Genomic DNA, 21,662 nt, shown 5'->3' on the forward strand with positions numbered 1-21,662 from the left:
TATTCACTTATCTGAAGAGCCGTTTAGAAAATGTGGGTTTTCCAATGTTCCTAGGCCATGTTTTAAGCGAATAAATTGGACCTTCTGCCATAGTTTGTGCGGCTGATAACTACAACGGTGCATGCTGGAAAATGTGAAGGTGTTTGGGGGGGGGGGTGTTACTGTGGTATCCATAGGGGGGGAAGGTATGTAAGATCTCGCTGTACGCGGATTATCTTTTGACACTGGTGAACACCTGTGAAGTTTTGGAAGCCACTGTACTTGAGCTAACATCCGTTTCAGAACGTAGCAGGTTTTAACTATGACATTTCGCATGGGTTGGATTTCTCCGTTTATCCAGAGAATCAGGCTAAACTGGGAGCACTCTCCAGTACGGTGCAGTCGGATGACTTTTCCTTATCTCGGAGTTTAGATACCAAATAGGATATCTAGGGTGTACCAGGCTAACTTCCTGTCCCTCTTTAAGGAGCTGAAAGCAGATCTAGCTAGATGGAGTGGGCGGGAGATCTCCTGGTTCGGGGGATTAGTGCTGTTATTTCTGTATTTATGTCTGGCGTTACCGGTTTGAATTCCTGATGCTGAGCTTCATAGCCTGCAGAATAAGGTCTTCCAATTCATCCGAGGTAATGACAGGGCAAGGGTTGCCAGAAGGGTCCCGACAAAACCTTTGAGAGTGGGTGGCCTGGTGGTGCCTGACATCTTTCAATATAATGGGGCTGAGCAGATCTCCCAAGCAATTTTCTGGTTGGAGAATGACACTGTGCCAAAGTGAAGATCTATAGAGGAGTTTATTTTTTCCGGGATTGCAATTGCCAGGATTCTGTATGCTGAGTTGGGGCAGGCACGTGTGGTAAGTGGGGCTTTACTGCTGACCTCCACTAGACAAACGCTTTACTATTTCAAGCGACCTAAGGGAACCTATGCCCACTAGAACGTGCCCTTCAGGCGGCCGCCAGTTAAGCCAAAGTGTTGAAGGCTATACAAGCTTCTGGACAGGGGGTGGGAGTCTCCCGTCTGCCATATGAGTAAATGGGAAGCAGACCTGAGAATCTGAATAGATGATGGCACATGTTTGCGCATTTCGGCCCGGATGTAGAAGTCCTTCTGATTTGCCACTGACAAGGAATGTGCATACAAAGTCTGTTACAGATGTTATGTTACCCCACAAAGGCTTCACTGCATGAATGCTGCATATTCCTCCAATTTTTGGCAGAATGTATTGTCAAAGGAACTCTCATTCACATGTTGTGGGAATGTGGGAAAACTGATAGTTTTTGGAGGAAAGTTTTGGCCAAGATTAAAGAGAACAGAGGTTTAATTACCAATGGAGCCATTGGTTGTGGTGGTGGGGGGGATACAAGGTGGTGGAGTTTTTCCAATGTTTGGACAGACAACACCACTGGTAGGACATTTACTACTGGCAGCTAGACTGACCATTGCCCGGAATTGAAAGAGCCTGGGAGGTCCAAATACTTCAAATGTGGTGGGTGAAATGTTGGGACATCCTGGTATCAGAAAAGATAAGGGCCTTATTTGAAGGGCGAAATGGAAAATATGTGGCCACATGTAAACAGCTCATGGACAGTGTGGAGAACTATCCGGCGGTTGTGGTGAAGCCCCCGCTTTTTAGGCTTTTTTCACCTCTGTAAGGGTTTAAAAGGGTGGTTACATGAAGTGGCGGGGGCAACAGTTGGTTGCCGGAAGGGTACGCAGAGGGAGGATTTCAGTTATGATGATGGGATACATACTTGGGACAGGCAAATGGAAGGTGTCCACCCTGATATGTGCCCTGGATTTTATGACTGATTTTGTTGATACTTGTAACTTGGCTCACAGTTGTTCAAATAAAATCTGTTTGAGGCAAGAAGTCACTGCTGCCCCTATAAGGGAGACATAATTTGCACGGATTCACAAAAAGCGTGCAGCATTCTAGGTCGGTGTTAAATGATTCAAATGATTTGGCCACGGGTAGAAAAGTCTGAACTGGATCTAGCCTCCGACTTTAATTAAGAATAATTGTTATATTGGCTAGCTCTCTGATTGGTATGGCCACTAGAGAGGGGTGGCAATTATCCCCACTGATTTTTGATTTGGTGATGGAACCTTTGGTCTCAATTTGTGAGGAGAAAAAACAGTGTATTTTAGACAGCAAATCAGTCTCATGTAATTTCTTTGTACCCACTGTAATGGGGCAGCCCGACGAGGGCGGGGATCTGTCTAAGTCACTATTAAGAGACGAGTTGGATTACAAATTCAAAAGGGTTTACACCTTTAACAAACAATATAACACATCAGCAAAACTAGCAGTACAATTACCTAAAAGCAAGAAAACAAATTCAACTCCACCACCGGGTTCAGATACAGACACAGTGAGTGACTCGGAACTGGAAGAAAGACCAACACAGCAACAAGCGACAGCAAGAAATATTACCACAACCTCCAAAACAAAGAGGCATTCCATCCTCTTTTTTTAGAGGGATTTTTACAACAAAAACTCCTGAGGAGCTACGCAAGAAGCGATGCCATAAGAGCAAATACATCAACAATACAACACATCGGACAAGAGGCACCAGGGGCAAAGGATCGAAACACAGATCTCGAAAAAACAGGAGTAAAAACAAGATCCCAAAACCCTCAGTGACAGCGCAAAACGTAATCATTAATCTTACAGATAAAGTAATATCAACAAACTTATCAAAGGCACTCAATAAAGGACTTAAATTTTGTCCAACCAACCATTACCACTACTTCCAAACAGTTGATCTTTTCCAATTCTGTAGGAAACTAAAATTGAGAAACTTGTTTTCACAAACTGAAGAAAAGAAACGACCAACAGGGACAGCGACACCGTCAGACCTTTCGGTGGAACACGTGGAGCAAGCAATACAATTAAGTATACCAGAACCCAGCGAACAATATACAATGGAGTCCTTTGCTACAGAACAAAACATCATTTTAGGACTCGTAACAGAAACAACACTCAAACCGAAATCCAAATTCCAACCCATATTGGCTCCAGACAATGTAATCGATACTTTCTTCAAAGTTACTCAACAGGACCTAAGGCGCTCTTACCTAAAAGGACACAAAACCAAACATAGACAGAATTTAACATACCTGGAACGTCAAGTTCTACAAGAACTCCAACAAAACAAAGAAATAACTACTAAAATCGCAGGCAAAGGGGGCAACATAGTTCTTCTAAGAACTTCAGATTATGAAGAAATGACCTTGATACACCTAAATGACCAAACATGCTATGGAAAATTACATACAGATCCATTACCAAAACTACTGGCAGACTGGCTGACAATGTGTCAATGCTGGAGACATCAAGACCTCATCACAGATGAAGAATACCACTACCTAAATCCACAGTTTCCTATCACTTCAACTATATATTTTGTGCCAAAAATCCACAAAACATACCTCTGTTTGCCCAACAGCAGACCAATTATAAATAGCATTGGATCACTAACGGAGCATATTTCAGAATACATAGACCATCAACTTCAATCTTTAACATTATCTCTTTCCTCCTATGTCCGCGATACAAAACACATCATCCAACAACTTGAAAACCTATACTGGGAACCCAAATTCATGTTAGTAACTATGGACGTCTCCTCATTGTACACCAGCATTCTACACGAAAAAGGACTTCATACCACCAACTATTTTCTCAGGACAAGATCTATATCCTACAACGATCATAACAACATATTAGAAATTCTACAGTTTACTTTGGAAAACAATATTTTCACCTTTAACAGCTCTACAGGCAAATTCAGGGGACCGCCATGGTGCCAAGTTTGCCCCATCGTATGCTAAGCGATACATGGGGCATTTTGAACTTGAGCATGCATGGCGGCACCCTTCATTCACGGAAGACATCACCTTTTGGCCAAGATACATAGACGACATCATACTCATATGGAATGGCAGTCAGAACAAATTGGATCAGTATTTGAACTACCTCAACACCAACACCTACAATCTTACCCTGATGATGCAGAGCAGCAAAACTACAATTAACTTTCTGGACATCAATCTATATATACAAAACAGGATTTTGACCACCCTTTACATTAAACCAACAGCAGTCAATAGCACATTGCATGCCACCAGCAACCATCCAGCACATGTTATCAATAACATTCTGTTTGGAGAAATGTTAAGAATTAAAAGAAATTGCTCCACGCAAGCAGATTTTGAAAACCATGCACACAAAATGAAGAACAACTTTATTGAAAGAGGGTACAACAAAAAATTGGCCAACAAGTTATCCCAAGACATCTACCAGAACAAGAACACAACTGTTACAGGACAAACAAACATTTACGGCAGCGTCTCACTTTCCCAAGACCAGATTCATTACCACATACAGCTCTGACAACCATATAATCAATAACATTTTGTCCAAAAACTGGAACAACTTACAGATTGACCAAGACCTACAAGATACTCTGGATGAACAACCAACCATAACTTTTAGAAAAGCACCAAGTTTAAAAGACAAACTAAGTCCGTCACACTTTCTAGCACCGACAAACAAATCAGGAACAATGACAACAAGTTGGCTACAGGCACCTCTTAAAGGGAACTATAGATGTGGCAAATGCCAAATATGCAACTATTCTGACAATGGAAAGAGAACAATACAATTGCCCACGGGCAAAACGAAAGAGATTTAACAACTTATAAATTGCAACAGTAAATTTGTAATTTACGCAATAAAATGCACATGTGCAAAAATGTACATCGGAAGCACAACCAGGCAACTCAAAACCGGGATCGGCGAACATTTTAGATTCATTAAAAACAAAGATCTCTGGTTTCCCTTATCAATACACTTTTTGAATCATCATGAAGACACAGATCTAAACAGCCTAAAATTTTACGGCATTGAGAAAGCGAAACCACCACCAAGAGGAGGAAATCTTGAACAAATCCTAGGCAAACGAGAAGCTAAATGGATATGTATTCTGGACACATGCCATACAGGTCTAAATTCAGACCAAGAACTACACCATTTCTTATAAAATTATACCAAAATCTCAAACAATTTACCCAATATATACAGCAAAGACCAGCTGTACCACATAGCAGATTTTACAGCAACCAATGTATCTAATCGGTCATCTAAAACCATCAAGCAATTAGCATTAAAGGCAGGTTGCCAGACACTAGATAAATATGCCCCTCTTCCCATAGATAATAACAATACAAAAATATATTTTTCCTTATTTCTGTATAAAACATCAACATCCAAAAATGTAAATCTTCCCAATTGAAGTAATCCTAAAGGGGTGTCGCTAACTGAGATATAATCATAACCTAAAGGAGCTCGTCTACAAATAGCAAGGCCTTAGGTATATTGTTCTAATCATGTAATTGTAATTTATTTAGCCACAAAAATGCTTAATTACATATTTAGAAAGGCAAATTAGAAAATTAAAACTTTAAATGACGAAGGAATTTTTGAACTAAAAATGAGCCCAAACCAAAATGGCGGCTGCGATAGACACACGCAAATACGTCATGACGCGAATCACGCAATGATGTCATCAGTAGGCGCAACTGCATCTAAAGATGCAAAACGCCGTGAAAGAAGTATTACGAACACCGCGAATCTCACCACGGATAGCGAGCGAGTGCAGTGGACCAAAGGTGAGCATATCTTGCTATTAAACTAACATGGAGACTAGAATCTAGCCTTGGCATTAGACCCCTTGTCTTGACAAACATAGCTATCTTGAACTCTGTCGGATACAATTAAAACACAAATGAAAGTGAAACTCTCCTAGAAATTTACCATTTCCCACATTTAGACCAGTGTCGAGCTCCAGTCCCTGATGTTTTCTTGTTGAATAAATGTGAATCTGAATGTCGTTCATCCGGTATCCAACATTTATGACAGCTTGTTTGCCTTTAGGATATGACATCTCCATAATCTTTGAATGAGACAATTGACTAGAAGGACATTACCAAATCGAATCGAGGAATACAAGCATCTCAAAATAGTGAATTGGGAACCGCCCCAAAAGGGGCGGGGAAACACGTGTCGGGAGACGGAAGCAATTAGCAACAATAACTCTAAGAAAGACAATGACTTATGTCCCAGTGACGTAACTGTGACTTAGATACAAAACAAAGCAAAGCCAACTATTGAATAGTGACTTGATCTGGCAATCATACCAAACAAAGCAAAGCCAACAGCTGAACAGCGGGGAGACAGAAGCAACTAGCAACTATAACTCTAAGAAATACAATCACTTAAACGTAACAGTGACTTAGATACAAAACAAAGCAAAGCCAACTGCTGAACAGAGACTGGAACTGGCAATCATATAAAAGAAAGCAGAGCCAACTGCTGAACATGGATTAGAACTGGCAATCAACAATATAGTTACCTGGAAGTAACCTATAAGCAAAATGGACAATATATAAACTGGAACAGATAGACCCAATCAGGTTTAAAAATATTATATAGGAAATGAAATTTCATCAATTTGCAATTGACTAAAGTGAAAAATAAAATACACAAGTTGGATTAAACCACAACTGGCTAATGAGTCTTTAAATCTTTAATGGAACAACACTAACCAGGGCTAACATTTTCTCAATGGGCAACTACAGAAAGCAACCTTTATGGAGAAGGGTGTTTAAACCAAGAGTGAAGCAGGTGGTCTAAATGCAGATCCAGCCTCTGAGCATTGGAAGGGGATAATATCTCCTTCGGGGCATAAACAAAGTTTCCCTGCAACTGGAACTGTGGGATTGCTAGACTATTCTACAACATCTCTGCAAGAGGAAAACCCTCCAAAAGATATTGTATGCATTTATTCATCTAGGGAAATAAAATAAAATGTTTTCCCTTTGTTGAAAGAGCAAATTCAAGCAGAGGCGCACAGGAGGAATATATTAAGCTTTCTCCCTGATTAGCAGCGCTCAAGATAAAATGTTTGATTCTTCGCTTATAATATCTTGGTATAAGAGAACATTTTAACCAGAACCTCCTCAGGCTTATTGGAGTGTTTCTGTAGTTAAAAAAAAATAAAAACACACACACTCTCTGATGAACACAGAGAAGCAAGCAGCCTCTCCCTAGGAGATTTCTGGGGAGATGGATGAAAGTAAATACTGCAAAAGCCAGTATGAAATCCAAAATGGCACCTGCCCTGCAGCTATAGGCCAGCCTCATGAACTCCCACCTGACCAGTATTGCATTGCCCAATCAGAACAGAACCGACAACATCACTCAGGTGAAATCTGTTCCCTTGCCTAGAGTAGAAGCAGTCATATAAAAGGCAGTCAGCATAAGCAGCCATTGTCGGTCCTGAGATAAGCTTGGAGGATGGCAGATCGTGGAGGACCCAAAGTATGCAGACTTAGCAGCAGGCAAAGAGACCTGTGGAGAGCGGACTGAGGGAGAGAAGCAAAGACTGGGCGACCTAGACACAACAAGAGGAGAGGAATACCATGGCTTGGTGCTGGTAGGAGCAGACCCTGGTGCTTTGGGAGTCCAGAGAAACATGGAAGATTGAGGAGAGTATTGGTCTGTTAGAAGGAGAGCATGGTAGTAAATCAGGGAGTAGTTACTGTGAATCGGGGGGGATACTGTTTTGGTGAGGGAAACCAGGATACCACCTGGGAAGAGAATGATAAACAGAAGGAATCAGTGGAAGAATACAGTGTTAAGGGCACAATCCTGGAGAGCGAGGCAAGGAGCCCCATTGGGGGCGTCAGAGAGACTGCGAAACAGAAGTGCTTAGGACGAGAGGAAAAACTGGCTCGGGAAGAGAGAGTTAGAAGGGTAGCACCTTGGATACTGAAGTGAGAAGTACCATTGAGAAAAGAGGAAACTGTAACTGACCAGTGTGTGAGATTATACTAGGAGCAAGTGGTAGTTGAAGGTGAGTGAAGAGAACCCTGTGAAGCTGATGGAGCAGATCGAGGAGAGACAGAGACCGAGAGATCACTGAAAAGATCGTTGAGAGGGGAAGGATTGGGAAACAAAGTCAAGGTAGATCACTAAAGAAAATCTGTAGAATGAGACATCCAGAGGGCGAGAACTGTAGATACAAAGAGGCAGAAGGGTATCACCAGGAGGTGAATAAATGAGGCATGGATAGAGAGATGGATAGTGAGCGAGAAGGCTAAAATCTGAACACCTGAGACTAAGACAAAAGTTCACCTCTTATGACAGAGCGAGAGGTAGAGCTAATATTGGAGAAGATTAAGAGAATCAACGGACTCTCGAGAGGGGGAGAGAAGAATACAAGAGGGAATAGGGCCACGCTTCTCAGGCCAACCCTACCAGGACCAGCTAGGCTCCCCAGCATGCAAGACTCACCCTTCATGCAGGAAGATTCAAGCCTGCAAACCTGGAAGAACCACCTGCGAGTTGTCTGGTGAACCCCTGAAAAACAGTCTACTGTGGGCTCCGAGTGTGTGGCAGAAGGCACTCTTAAGGACCAAAAAGAGGATAGAGAAGCAATCCTGCTTCTCCCAGAGATACTGGACAGAGGAAAGACACCCTCCTCGAGTAAGGAAGAATTTATTGTGAATACCTTTGATGAACAATGTAAGTACCTTTTGAACTTTGGATGTTGCTACAAACGTTGGTTTGCTTTGACTTTGGAACTTCTGATGGCCCCCGTTGTTGCAAGAGACACCCCTATTTCTTTGCGCTTTGTTAGATCGGGTTGGTGTTGACCCTCACTTTAGACATGGACTGTGTCTGGCCACCCTGATCACCCTGACATCCTTAGTGACCCCCTTCATGGCAAATCATCCTGACACTGTTGGCATTTCTAGGACCTTGACACTTTATTTACATGCAGACTCACCTAAATTAAACACTTGAAATATTTATTTTTGTCTGTGTCTGTTCTGTGATTTTAGGTGGTGAGGCAGCAAATAGAGACTACATTCCACACAGTGGAACCTCACCACACCAAACTACGTACTATTTCTCTTTACATATATATTTTCCTTAAGACCTTGTTTCCTGCCATGCTAGAGCAGATTGAAGCTTGTGGCATTCTCTCTAAGCTCTGAATTAATTGTACACAGTTAGTACTACATTCAGTACCAGGTGTGGATGCATTGTAAACTGACCTGCTTACCATCTGTGGCTAATCAACAGGATCCACGTGACTATTGTTTTATTAAAACAAGCAATATTCAGCAGGAATAAATACTACAGGAACTCAGTATTTTACCCAAAACAGTGTAAGGATTTCCTTCCTTGGTCTGCTCTAAATTAAATGACAGGATATGTCAGTGTTTGTGATTTCTCTATTCTGGGGTTCCTGGCCTATCCCCGGTTCTGTAAAAATGCACACTCCTCGTTGTAGCCCCAGATGCAGCTGTGCTGCAGTCCACAAACAGGGAGCCTTTTGGAAAAAAACATAGGGACTAGGGCATTATCTATAACAAAAGCAAGGAGGCCCTACCTGGGACTAATCTAAATAAACACCATCAGTACAGGATAAACAGTAAAATCTAGTTTACTCATATCGATGGAATACTGGTCTCCGACTGGTTATCCTAAAGTCTGGGGTATATAGTGCCTCATAGCTTGGCTTGGTTGAGTTAATTATTGAATCTCTTGCTGTTATATTTGGAGAGTCATGCACACAGAGGTATTAGATTGATCGGAACATCAGAGATAATTTCCCTACATGCAGACTATCTCCTGTATTGACTGATTGTGGAAGCACAGTTTGCTATCTAATTTGTTACCACCACCACAGCGCCACATGTACAGATCAAAAACATTGCCATGGGGAGCGCTGATTGGTGGATATTCTAGAAATATCTCACCATTTGACCCAGTTAAAGCAACACTTGAAGTGTGGGAAAGAATCCTATGTCACATCTTTGAGGCTTGCATCATTCCATTGTGTTTTTTGTTTTTGTTTTTTTTTACTGAGGTGAGCCCTTTAATGGATGTGGCTGTGCACCGTTCTTGGTCGTGAGGTGGCATACATGTTCTCTGGGATGTGTTTAAAAATTTCCAGTTTGTCACACTAATTGTACTTTTTTTTTTAACAAACTTTATTTCCAACAAGGTTATGACAAAACAAACTAGTCGCCTTTCTTTCTCCGGCCCCCATAACTAGCCCCCACCACCAAAACTGATACAATGTGGTTTGCACATAACAGATTCCCCCAAAACTATTGTCCTTGGTAGTGACCTTTATGATTGATACGACTTGGAGGACTATTTCTACCTTATGTCCCATAACACTTCTTGTTTAGCCCACTCATTATAGTTTCCGGACATCAAGTGTCCAGTTGCAACTCAATTTAGCCTAACCTCCATCCTATTAACAATTTGAGTCCCTTATGTTTACCCGATTCCATAAAGCCCATGAATGTCTTCCAGATTGCGTTGAATGACTTGTATGTAGACCAGCAATGACTGACTGGAGTTTCTCCAGAGCTCAGACCTCCCATACTTTGCACCACCATATTTCGATCTGGGGGCCTTCCGGACTCTTCCATTGTTGTGTGATAATCGGCCTGGCATCCATCAGCAGCTGAGTTTGCCATATTGCCGGACATATTGGGTATCGCACTCCATCTCCTATGTCCCCCAATACTCGTACAATTGAATCGAACAGGCCCATAATATCCTTTAATTTCAGCTTGGATCCCCTTCCAAAACATTGTATGTGTGGGCAGGCCCACATGTGCCCAAGGTACCCCATATTACCACAGGCATGCCGGCATAACTGGGAATATTCATATCTGATCCAATGTAGTCTTTGGGGTTGGATACTGATGCAGATACATTTTGTGGGCCCATTCCCTGGTCGTCCTACATTTTTAGATGCTTTTTTGGCTCTGAACCCTATACAGATCCTGGTACCCATCTCAATTTCTATACCTAGGTCTTCGTCCCATTTCCTCAAGTCCGGGGGTGTATATCTCTCCACCCGGTCCTTTGGCCAGGTGATAACCATTTGGAAATTCTGCCCCTTTTCAGGCCCGCCTTCAATATTAATTCAAGCGTTATGGCCGGTCTATTTCCTGCAGCTTTGACCATTGGATGTGAATCCCAGTGCCGCAGTTGTGTGTGTAATGGTATCTCTGTCTCATCCAAAGGCAAATTTATGTTTGGCTTCTTCAGATGTAATTGGTGTGCCCTGCTCATAAAGGTCCACCAAGGTTTTTAGGCCTCCCCTTGTCCACACCTTAAAATATTGCCCCCGGAAACCTGGATAAAATTCTGTCATTGGTGATGGATGAGCCTAGAGTGGGAGTTATCCCCATTTCTTCCTCATTCTATCCCAGTGTATCAGGGTGGTCTGGGTCAAGCCCACCAGAATTCCCCCTGCGGCCATTCTAGTGTTTCCCTTAGGGAAGTGTAAGCTGGCCAGTGGGATGCTAGTTGCCTGCTGCTCTGTCCCATCCCCTTGATTCCCCTATGGGGTGTACCAGGCCAAACACATGTGCCCCCTGTCCTGCCAATAAGTATTGAGCGATGTTTGGGTCCCCCATGCTCCGGTTGTATATCTTCTCAATATGATCTTACTTGCGACCCTGGGCTTTCCCCCCAGCTAAATTGGAATACGTCCTGCAGAAGTATGTGTAATATCCCCTCTGGCACCCCACAGAGAGGCTATATTGAATAAGTAGACCAGTCGAAGGAGTGCATTCATTTTCTATGCTGTAATTCCTCTGTGTGCAGCACCCCGAGACGCTGGGGACTGCAAAGAGAGGTGGTCTCAGCAAGCGTGGTGTGGGAGCTGGGGCTCCTTCGAGCAGACTGAGAGCAGAGAAGGGAGCCATGAGGAGAGGTTGTCCCTTTCCCTTCTATCAGAAATGCTTGTCCCCCTGTGCCAAGAAGCCGACACAGGAGTGTCTGAGGGGCAGGCGCTGGACCCCTGACAGCAGGAGCACAAGTCTGTCTTCTCTGCGCTGCTGGAAAAGCTATCAAAGCGACCAGCGAGTTTGTCCGATGAGAAACCTGGTGCGCGAATGTCTGAACATTTAATTATTGAAGAATACTTGGGATTAGAGTGGTCGCGCCTCTCAGGAAGAACGTTTTTGAGAGTGCTGGGTATTTCACTTGAAGTAAAACAAATGATTATTGAACATCGGCTGAAGGGAAATTGAATCTCAAGCCAACCCAATGCCTATTGAATACCAAAATGAATGCAAAATGTACAATTAAGCAAAACTACTGCATGTTGAATTCCGAATTGAACTTTAAAAAGTAAGCTAAACAAAGGTACACTGAAGATTGAATGAAATAGAATTTTAAAATTGATCGAAAGAAAGACGCTTGAACCCTGAAGTCAAACCTTATACAGCCAAGATGCCCCATGAAAACAGATTATGGAAAATGGGCGCAAGTGCGACAGAGAGTCATAAGAAGCCAAGGACACTTTTGATGGTGAAAGTAAAGTCTTGGGGAAGGGAACCTTGAGACTGGAGGGAACTACATTTGTTGTCTGGAGGACGGATCCTCAAGATCCCTGTTGTATGTTTGAACTGTGTTGCTTGGAATGCGGGGAAGGGAACCCCGAGGATTGTCTAAAACTGTATCACCTGAACCTAAGAAATGTAATTTTGAGACTTTGTGGAACAGTTTTGCATGTGGGGAAAGGGAGCTGAAAGTAAGCTGCGAGCTGGAAGAAGCTCAGATTTTTGTTGAACACGGTTTCTTTTTGTTGCCGACATCCCTACATATGGTATAGATTTAGTTGTGAGGGCACGTATAGGTTTTGGACACAGACATTTATTAAGTTGAAACTCTTTGACTCACTTTATTTTCATTTAGGTAGGGAAATCCCACCTTAGCATATGGCAAGTTAGGCCTTTTTCCATCCTGACATTTAAGCTAATCACGTATTTTATTTTGAATTTTTAATCTGTTGTCTGTGTCTTGCTTCATGCCTTCACATGGGTCAGAGACAATCTTGGTCTCTCCCCATCATTATGTTGCCCTCTGCAAAGGATTTGGTTTAACCATTAGCTATCTCCTTTTCTCATCTTTTTGGATGGAGTGCTTGGTAAAAGTTATGTCTTTTGCTATTAATATCGCTACCCCTCCTTTCTTCTCTTCCCCCAAAGCAAAAAGTTGTAATCGGAACCATTTAGAGTGTAAGCTGAACTCATCTCTAGGAAGTAGATTGGTCTCCTGTAGCACTGCAATGTGTGCATCAAGTGTTCTAAGGCTAATTATGCTGATATTCGGACGTGGAATTTTGGCTTTGGACGTTAAGGGAAGTCGGAGGGGGAAAAACTAGTCATCTTGCGGTGTATACTTGACTTGGCATGGTAAGTCATTGCTTGACTTGCTTTGTATTCCTAAGTGGTGCGTGGGACATTCATGTGTGCATGCTGCTAATCAAATACAAAACCCATACATCTAATTAATAAATAAAACATACCCTTCAAATGGATTGTGTGCGTCCCAAGTATTCCTTATCTTTTGATATTTCCAATATCAAGCTTTGCTGCTTCGGCCTCCGTCTCGAAAATAGAGTTGAAAATCTTTGAGTAAAATTCAAAAGAATTGCTTCATCATCGGCGTCTTCCACTCCCAAGTCAGGTTTCAAGAAATGCCGTGACTGTGGTTCAAAGATGTCTGTTACCGACCCCATACAATATGCTTATGGTGTCTCTGATCCGCTCATCTGTTATTGGAGTGTGAGGACTGCTTGTACATGTCATCCATAAATCCCCTTCCACTCCGTCGATAAAATAAACTTCGGACGAGTCAAGACCTGTTTCTCTTCACCATAAGAAGAATAAATGATCCCGATCGCATAGTGGTTCCCACCACTCATTGTCTAGACATGGAAAGAAACGGCACTATAGATCACCATCTTCCTCGTCTTCCAGTTCCTCTTCGGAATGGGTCGAATGCCCCACTAAATCTGCTTCACCAGCCCAGTAGAAAGAGTTTGGAATTAAGATGTTGAATGTGTTCGAGAACGCGGCCTTGTCCCCCTCGACTACACCCAAAAGTCATGCTCCAGTCGAAAGACCTCATAAGCATAAAAGCTATGCATCTTTGGAACGAACCTGGCGGGCAAAACTCCTAGAGAGCGATCGAAGGACCCCTCGAGTCGAGGAAAAGTCCCTTTGAGGAACATTTGCACCGTCAACGCCTTTGGTGCTGAAAAATTATGAAAAACCATCTATACTTGAAGCCGTCGACGCAGCCATCAAAGACACCGACAGTCTCTACCGGGGAACAACTCTTACAAAGTTCCAGATCTGCTTCTTATGCAGGAGATACTAACCCTGCTAGAGAAAGGTGCTCTAGAACCAGTACCTATAGTGGAGAGGAACAAGGATTGGTACTCCCCTTACTTTCAAATCCCCAAGGAGGATGCAGGATTGAGACCCATCTTACACTTGAGAGACTTGAACAAGTTCCTCAGGAAGGACAAGTTCAAGATGGTAACTCTTTCTCAGATCCTTCAGGCCCTACAACTTCAGGATTGGATGGTATCATTGGACCTTCAGGATGCTTACTTTCATGTGCTGATCCATCACAAGCACAGACAGTACCTAAGGTCCGCCGTTGACGGTTCTCATTATCAGTTTCGGGTTCTGCCATTTGGGCTGACCACCGCCCTAAGGGTTTTCACCAAATTGATGGTGGTTATGGCAACGAGCCTCGGGAGAGGGGGAATTCACGTTTACCGCTACCTGGACGATTGGCTCTCACTCTGGTTGCCTTCCTTGGGCCCTTTACCCTCACCTTCCTGTGAGGCAAAAAACCTTGCTGTCATCTTCGACTCCACTCTCTCCTTCTTTCCTCACATCTCCGGCCTTGCCTTGTGTCTCCAGAGCCCTGGTTCTCTCTCCAGGCTGGACTACTGTAACAGCCTCTTTCTCAATTTACCTGCCTCTAATCTCCACTCTCTGCAACTATCCCAGAACAGGACTGCAAGACTTATCCTTGACCTCAAGCCCAGGGACCATATCGCTCCAGCTCTTAAATCTTTCTACTGGCTGCCGGTGACTGCAAGGATCAAGTTCAAGACCCTCTGAATCGTCTACAAAGCTTTCTGGGGCTGGGGCCTGCAGTACATCCCACCTGTCTGCCAAAATACCTTCCTTGTAGAGCCTTTTGCGCTGCTATCTCCAATTCTGAGGGTCAGACGATTCTCTAGACAGAGAGTGGGTGGTAAACCTCTCTCCTCTGCAGGCACCTCCCTCTGGAACAACCTCCCTGCCCCTCTTTGACTTGAGTCGGATCACCTGATGTTCCAGAAGCAGCTCAAGACATTCGTTTTTGCCTCTGCTTTCTCTCTCTCACTTCCTTGCAAACTTACCCGTCTGCTGCGCCGACTGGTTGCCTGGTACCCTCACTGGGTACCAGGCTCCTCCTAGACAAGTCTCCCTTGCACTCCCTCCTGGCCTACGGCGCACTTAGGGGCTGTTAGCTGTGACCCCTACAGCCCCCCTGCTTCCTAGCACTTACCTAGATCCGCGCTGCCCTGTTCGCACTTCTCCCTCTCCATTCGCCTTGCACTTCTCGTTGTCGCACTTGCACGATCCGAATTACACAAGACCTAGTATGATCATTTGTCTAGTCTTCCCTCCTTTGTCTAGTGGCGCCTAGAAACACTTGTGAACAGGCACTGCATAAATGTCATATCATAGGCACCTGGCCTCTTTGCTGTATGGCCTAGTCCAGAGAGACCTGCTCAGCGCCAACCTCCCACGGCCTAGCTCCAAATGGGGATCAGGTCTGTATGATGCACAGTAGCAGTAACATGTGCAGTCTGATCAGGGAAGTAACTAACTAATTATTTCATTTTATACAGCTCGAGCTATAGAATAGATTGTTATACCCCAGCCAAGAGTAAAGCAATGAATCCACATTGTGGGTGCGGATGTTTGAGATGCTTGCTGACCTTGTACACATGATCTTGTCCTGATCTGACTAACCTTTGGAGAAATGTCTTAATGACTTTAATGTGTGCTGCCTGTTTGGAGATTTTGGCAAAGTCTCTCTTGACAAACTGAGGTTTATCATTTGTATGTTATTACTTGTCAAAAGGTGCATATTGGGAATGTGTAAACAACGTACAGCTTTGGCAATGGGATCTGACGATTGCAAACAAAATTGAGGAGCCCTATGTCACTCTAGTGCCGGCTCCCTGCTGTCCTAAATATGCATGTGGTGACTACAGAGGTTAAAGAACTGTCACTATTTGGTGATTCCAAAACGTGGTCAACAACAGTCTTTCCGATTGCCATGTAGGCGGGTAATGTGTTCTGGACAGGGAGTTGCTTACCGGAATGTGAGTCCTTGTCCGCGAGAGAGGAGTCACTCCCAGTGAGGTCATACTTGACCAGACCACTAGGGCTGGTCTTGCTGAGTGGGCTCACCTCCCTAGCCTCAAAGGGATTAGCTCCCCTTTGGGGAGAAGGGACGAATAGTCCACATTCGTCACAGTAGATAGTTATGTTGTGTATTATTAATGCTGTATGCATTGTTTTGAAAATTGTCAACTGAAATCTAAATCTTAAAGTATAGAGCTTGTTGCCTGAAGTATAGAGTATCTATCTTTAATTGCGTTATTACAGCTCTTCTATTTGCATTTGCTTGTTGTGACTTTAGAGCATACGTAAAGATGGCAAGGGTGGTTTATTAAGTTTTGCAGGGTTCCAAGCTGTTTTACATTTGAAAAGAGGCAGGTACATTGCGCATCTTTCCGTGGGCTCTTTCTGCCTGGAGTAACCACAGTTGTTACATTCAACAGGACTTAAGACATTCTCTAGGTTGGACTAGGAATACATTCAAGCCCGAAGTAGCTTCCGTTTGTGGCACACAAATTAAAGGATTCACTATATAGATTTAAATTTTCCTTGATTGTGTGGCTATTACACTTTGTACCTAATCTTTCTAACCCATGCATTTCTTTTTTTTAAAGATATTTATTGAAGCCACTTTCTTGCACACTTTGTGGTTTCCTTGTACGTTATAAGTAACCCATTCCATTGCAATGACTTCCCAGAAAGGGGCAGCTCCACAATATATCCGTCCAATTCCCTGTCTCTGCAAATTGCTGTCAACATTGCAGTGACGAGTTAGGGAACATGGCATGTAAGCTTTCCGGTGTATAATGCCAGTGTATAATGATTGTACACCATGCTTCACTTGATCGGGTCAATTTAAGTAAGTTGCTCCAGATATATTCCCAATGTTCTCTTGTTATTTCACTTTGCAAGGTCAATTCCCGCTTTCTCATATACAACCATTGTGATTGGGCCCCTTCCATACATACCTTTTATATACGTATCATACCAATTTTCTTTCACCCGTTTGTGTCCTAATACATTTCTCAAATGGAGTGAAATCTCTGCTAGCCGCCAACTTTACTTTTGGTTTTGATAACCAATATCTAAGTTGCAAATAACATAGTCTTTCTCCTTTGTTAGCGGGAGCCATTGTTTTGATTGCTACTTGGGGTGTCTTGTAAGGCCAAATAAACCTTGTTACTATTGTATTTAATGTCTTGAAAAATACTTTTGCAATTGGAATAGAGGAGGGCATGAAAATAGTATAATATTCTCAGGAACACTGTAATTTTTATTGTAGCTTTTCGACCCAACCAGGATATAGTGAGCGGGTTCCATTTCGAAAGATCTGCCTTGACATTGTTTAATATGGACAGGTCATTTGCTTCATATCTATTGTACTCCGGAGAGTCACTCTCAAATATCAAATTCCTCCCTTTGCCCATCTAAATGACAAGTTCTGCTCAATCACAATCCTATTTGTTATGCCCTAACGAAAGACTAATGATCTCTGATTCTTGATATTTATCTTTAGTTCCGCAATATCGCCAAATAGCCACAGCTTATGCGTTAATGCAACAATAGATGTCTCTGGTTCTGTTAGAGCGACCAACATGTCGTCTGTGAACATTATTTTATGTTCCTCTCCCCCAAATGGAATTCCTGTGATATCTCGATGACTGTAGTTTGGCAAACAACGGCTCTAGGTAAATGGCAAAAAGTAAAGAGGACAGTGGGCATCCTTGTTTAGTACACCATGTTAAAGATATTTGCTTGGTCAAGTATCCTTTAATCAACAATCTAATTAATGGGGACCTGTAATTTGCCTGGACCATATTACAAAATTTTTCTCCAAAACCCAGTGTGTTGTAGTGTGCAGAAGAGAAAAGACCACTCGACCTGATTAAATGTTTTTTCAGCGTCTCATGTTAAACAGGATGGCTGGAGTTTTTGTGATTAAGATTTTTCCTAGAAGGTGACACATGCTCCACGTAAGACCCACAATTTGTCAAATCTTTGTGGTTTTGGGAAAATCACCACCATGGCTTCCTCCATGGATGGGTTCATTCTCCCCTCATTGCTAAATGAATTGAACAATTTGGTTAACCATGGAGCCAGCCTAGATTTATATTTTGTATAAAATGAAGCCAGAAAGACATCCGGCCCAAGGGCCTTATTAAGCAGAAGGGAGCTTATTGCCTCGCCACTTTCGAATTGCAGAACTGTTTGAGAATACGGACATCAAGTGAGTTCATAAATGTTATGAGAAACCCCCCCGCCCAATCCCTTTTTTGTCTGTCGCATTTGATGTCCATCCTTCTTTCTTATATGGGTCTCATGAAAAAAGAGTATATCCGCATTTTCACTTTTCAAAAAGATGTCCATTTAATAAGGGAATTAATACCCCTAACATTAAATGTAATGCATTTGAAAGTCCCAGATAATTGATATAGCTCTATTAATTCCCCTTCTTGGCCATATGTGCAGCATTAAACCATATTTTCCTCTGATTGTAACCTCCCTCCCCTTGCCAAAAGAAATCCAGCATTCCCCGTCCCACTCGTCAAAACCAACAGCCCCCCTCTAATCTCCCCCAACCTCCTGTATTGAGTCAGTTCCTAGCGATTCTAAAGACAGCGAGTCCCCAGTTATGACCCTTTTCCTACTCCAAGAAAAAGAAACACATGGGTGATCTGCTACCCTTTGGGTAATTTCTTGGGGCTACACTACCTCCCCTTCCTCATCCCTTGCCCATGGTGTCCCCCAAGGGTCAGTTCTTGTCCTTTTTCTATTCCCTTTGTACACCTCCTTTCTTGCTCCCATTATTTCATTCTTTGGAGTCTCACACCACTTCTATGCTGATGACACTCAGCACTTTCTCTCCTTCTCATCCTTCACCCCCGACATTCATCACACTTTCATCCTGCCTCACTGCCATTAAATCCTGGATGGCCTCTAACTTTCTTACTCTAAATGCTGGAAAAACAGAAGTGTTATTCTGTTATTCTTTCCTGCTAATGTTCCCCCACCCCCGGCTCCACTACTTCTATTTTCTTTCTGCCATCCTCATCTCCCTCACTGCTCGCAATCTTGATCTCTACTTTGACGCTAATCTTTCCTTCGTTCACCATATCTCTTACTTCTCGCGCCTGTCGATTCCATCCCTACAATATATGTAAAATTCACCCTTTTCTTACTTTTCACACCGCATACCTTCTTGTATCTTCTTTAGTCTTTTCTCAACTTTTTTACTGCTCTACTCTATTCTTTGATCTTCCTTGCTCACGTCTTGCTCCTCTTAAATCAATCTACCACTCTTTTATGTGCTCACTTTGTCTTCTCTCCTATCGGGACTCAATTTCTTCATCTCTTGCCTCACTTGGATGGCTTTCTTTTTACTCCCAGCTAAAGTACAATTTCCTTTGTCTTGTCTTCAAATCTCTGTACGGTCTTGCCCCTAATTATCTTGCATCTCTCCTCTTTCTATTCCCCTTCTCGTTCTCTCTGCTCTGCTGGTCTCTTTTGACTTCATGTTCCTCATGCCCCTTGTGCACAATCCTGTTTTTGATCTTTACAACTTCTTGCTCCTCTTCACTGGAATCTTCTTCCTATTTCTCTCCGATCTATTACCTCTTATTCCCTGTAACGCTCTTCTTTAAAAATGCATTTAGTTCAGTCATCTGCTTGATTGTTTCTGGTTGATTCTGAGCATCGACTTCCATTGCTTATTTTAATGTACAGTTAATTATTCTCTATGAAGCGCTTTGGTGAAAGGCGCAATATAAAATATAATAAAATACAAATGCAAATACTGCCTTCCAGAAAGATCTTAAGAGGCGCATAACAAAGTGCGACATCCAAAATAACCTCCTCATGGCCTTATGCTGGTTAAATGTTCTTTGAAAACAAATCAACACCTCTGCAAAATTCACCTCTAGTTTACAGGGTCGCAATAATGCATATCTTCACCCACTTGACTAGGGCATCTCAGGTGTACAACTCTGTTTGTTTCCTTCTGCGCAACAGTGCTCCATTCACATCCTCTTCAGTTACTCCTACATCCTGTACCATCATACTTTATGGCCGTCCCTCGCTAGGGACGGGAGACAGAACCTTTTCACCAGAAATAATATTCTTCCCCTTTAAATTTAGAGGCGCTTGGGGGGTGCGGCCCTCGGAGCATCCGCTCCCCTGACTCTGCCCGCCGGCGCTTCTACTCAGTCCTCTTTTCCGCATCGGTGGGAACGGACCGTTTTCACCAGCGCTCCTGGGTTTGGCTTCGGCCTTGTGATTCCACACGCTCTTCCCTGGATCTTGTGTCTTTTGTCTTCTGTTTTTTGGTCTTAATCGGGTACTCGGTCCTCTGGCGCCACTATCCTCCCCGGCGCGTGTCGACGACATCGGGCTTCAGCAGGTGTCCAGCCTGCAAAGGACTCTTTACATCCGACCCCCACGCTCTTTGCCTCTGCTGCCTTGGCTCGAACGCGGCTGGGAGGATTGTACTGCGGTTGACGTGCTTACAACGCATGCTCTGAAGAACAGGTTAGCTTGGTGGAGGGAGCTCTTCGAGAAGTCGCCTCCAGAGGACTTGAAGAACTTCGTCAGACACAAGTCAAGGCCCAAGGTAGGGCCGCTTTTTTCCATCGCACCCGAAAGGGCCACTCCTTCCCAAGGAAACCTCCAAGCGGGAGGGATCGTTCAGGTTCTCACACCTGCACAGGTACCGGGGACGCTAGATCCTTCCGCAAACAGTGCTGAGGAACCGTCAGGTTCTTTTACCGGCTGTCCACCCGAGGGGCTACGCCCTACTACCGGACAAATGTCTGAGAGGGTGCCTGTATGCAGTACTACCAGCGACACAGCCAAGGGCACTATGCCTCCCAGGCCTTGCCCTGAGGTGCTGGGTAGACCTCAAGCTCCACCACCAAGAGTTCTGGAGGAGGCCAGGCCCAGCGAGGCAAGCACCACGGCTCAAGCACGTGGCTTGCAGCCCGACAAAATGGCCACTGTGCCAGACAAAATGGCCGCTCGTCCGACACCACCCCCGTTCGGGGAGCAGGTAGGTGATGGTTTCCAGGTGGCACTGGTCTTCGCCAGGTACGTGGCGTACAGCTTATCCTACAGCGTTGCAGGGCAGATACACCCCCGCAACCAACAAGGCAGAGTATGCACAGTCCCCAGCAGCCACACACTACTCCGTCAATGCCACCTACCACCCCACCAGCCTGCTGAGACAGGTTTTTTGAGAAATTCCTCATGCTGATAAGGTCCCCTCAGATGAGTGCCAGCCTTCGGGATGTGATCAGGGACATGCTGCCTCCAGTCCCGCCTCTAGCACCTCCAGTCGTTCCTCCTATGCCTCCAGCGCCTCGAGC

At 43.7% G+C, this 21,662-nt stretch overlaps 1 protein-coding gene across 3 annotated transcripts in view; it reads left to right on the plus strand.

The window, feature by feature from the left end:
• The window catches only part of TUT7 (terminal uridylyl transferase 7), a 2,420,963-nt gene that overhangs the window by 1,779,584 nt on the left and 619,717 nt on the right, over window positions 1-21,662 (plus strand). The window lies entirely within an intron of this gene.

The sequence above is a fragment of the Ambystoma mexicanum genome, chromosome 6p, assembly GCF_040938575.1.
Source record: "Ambystoma mexicanum isolate Mex_15411 chromosome 6p, UKY_AmexF1_1, whole genome shotgun sequence".
Classification (NCBI taxonomy): Eukaryota; Metazoa; Chordata; class Amphibia; order Caudata; family Ambystomatidae; genus Ambystoma; species Ambystoma mexicanum.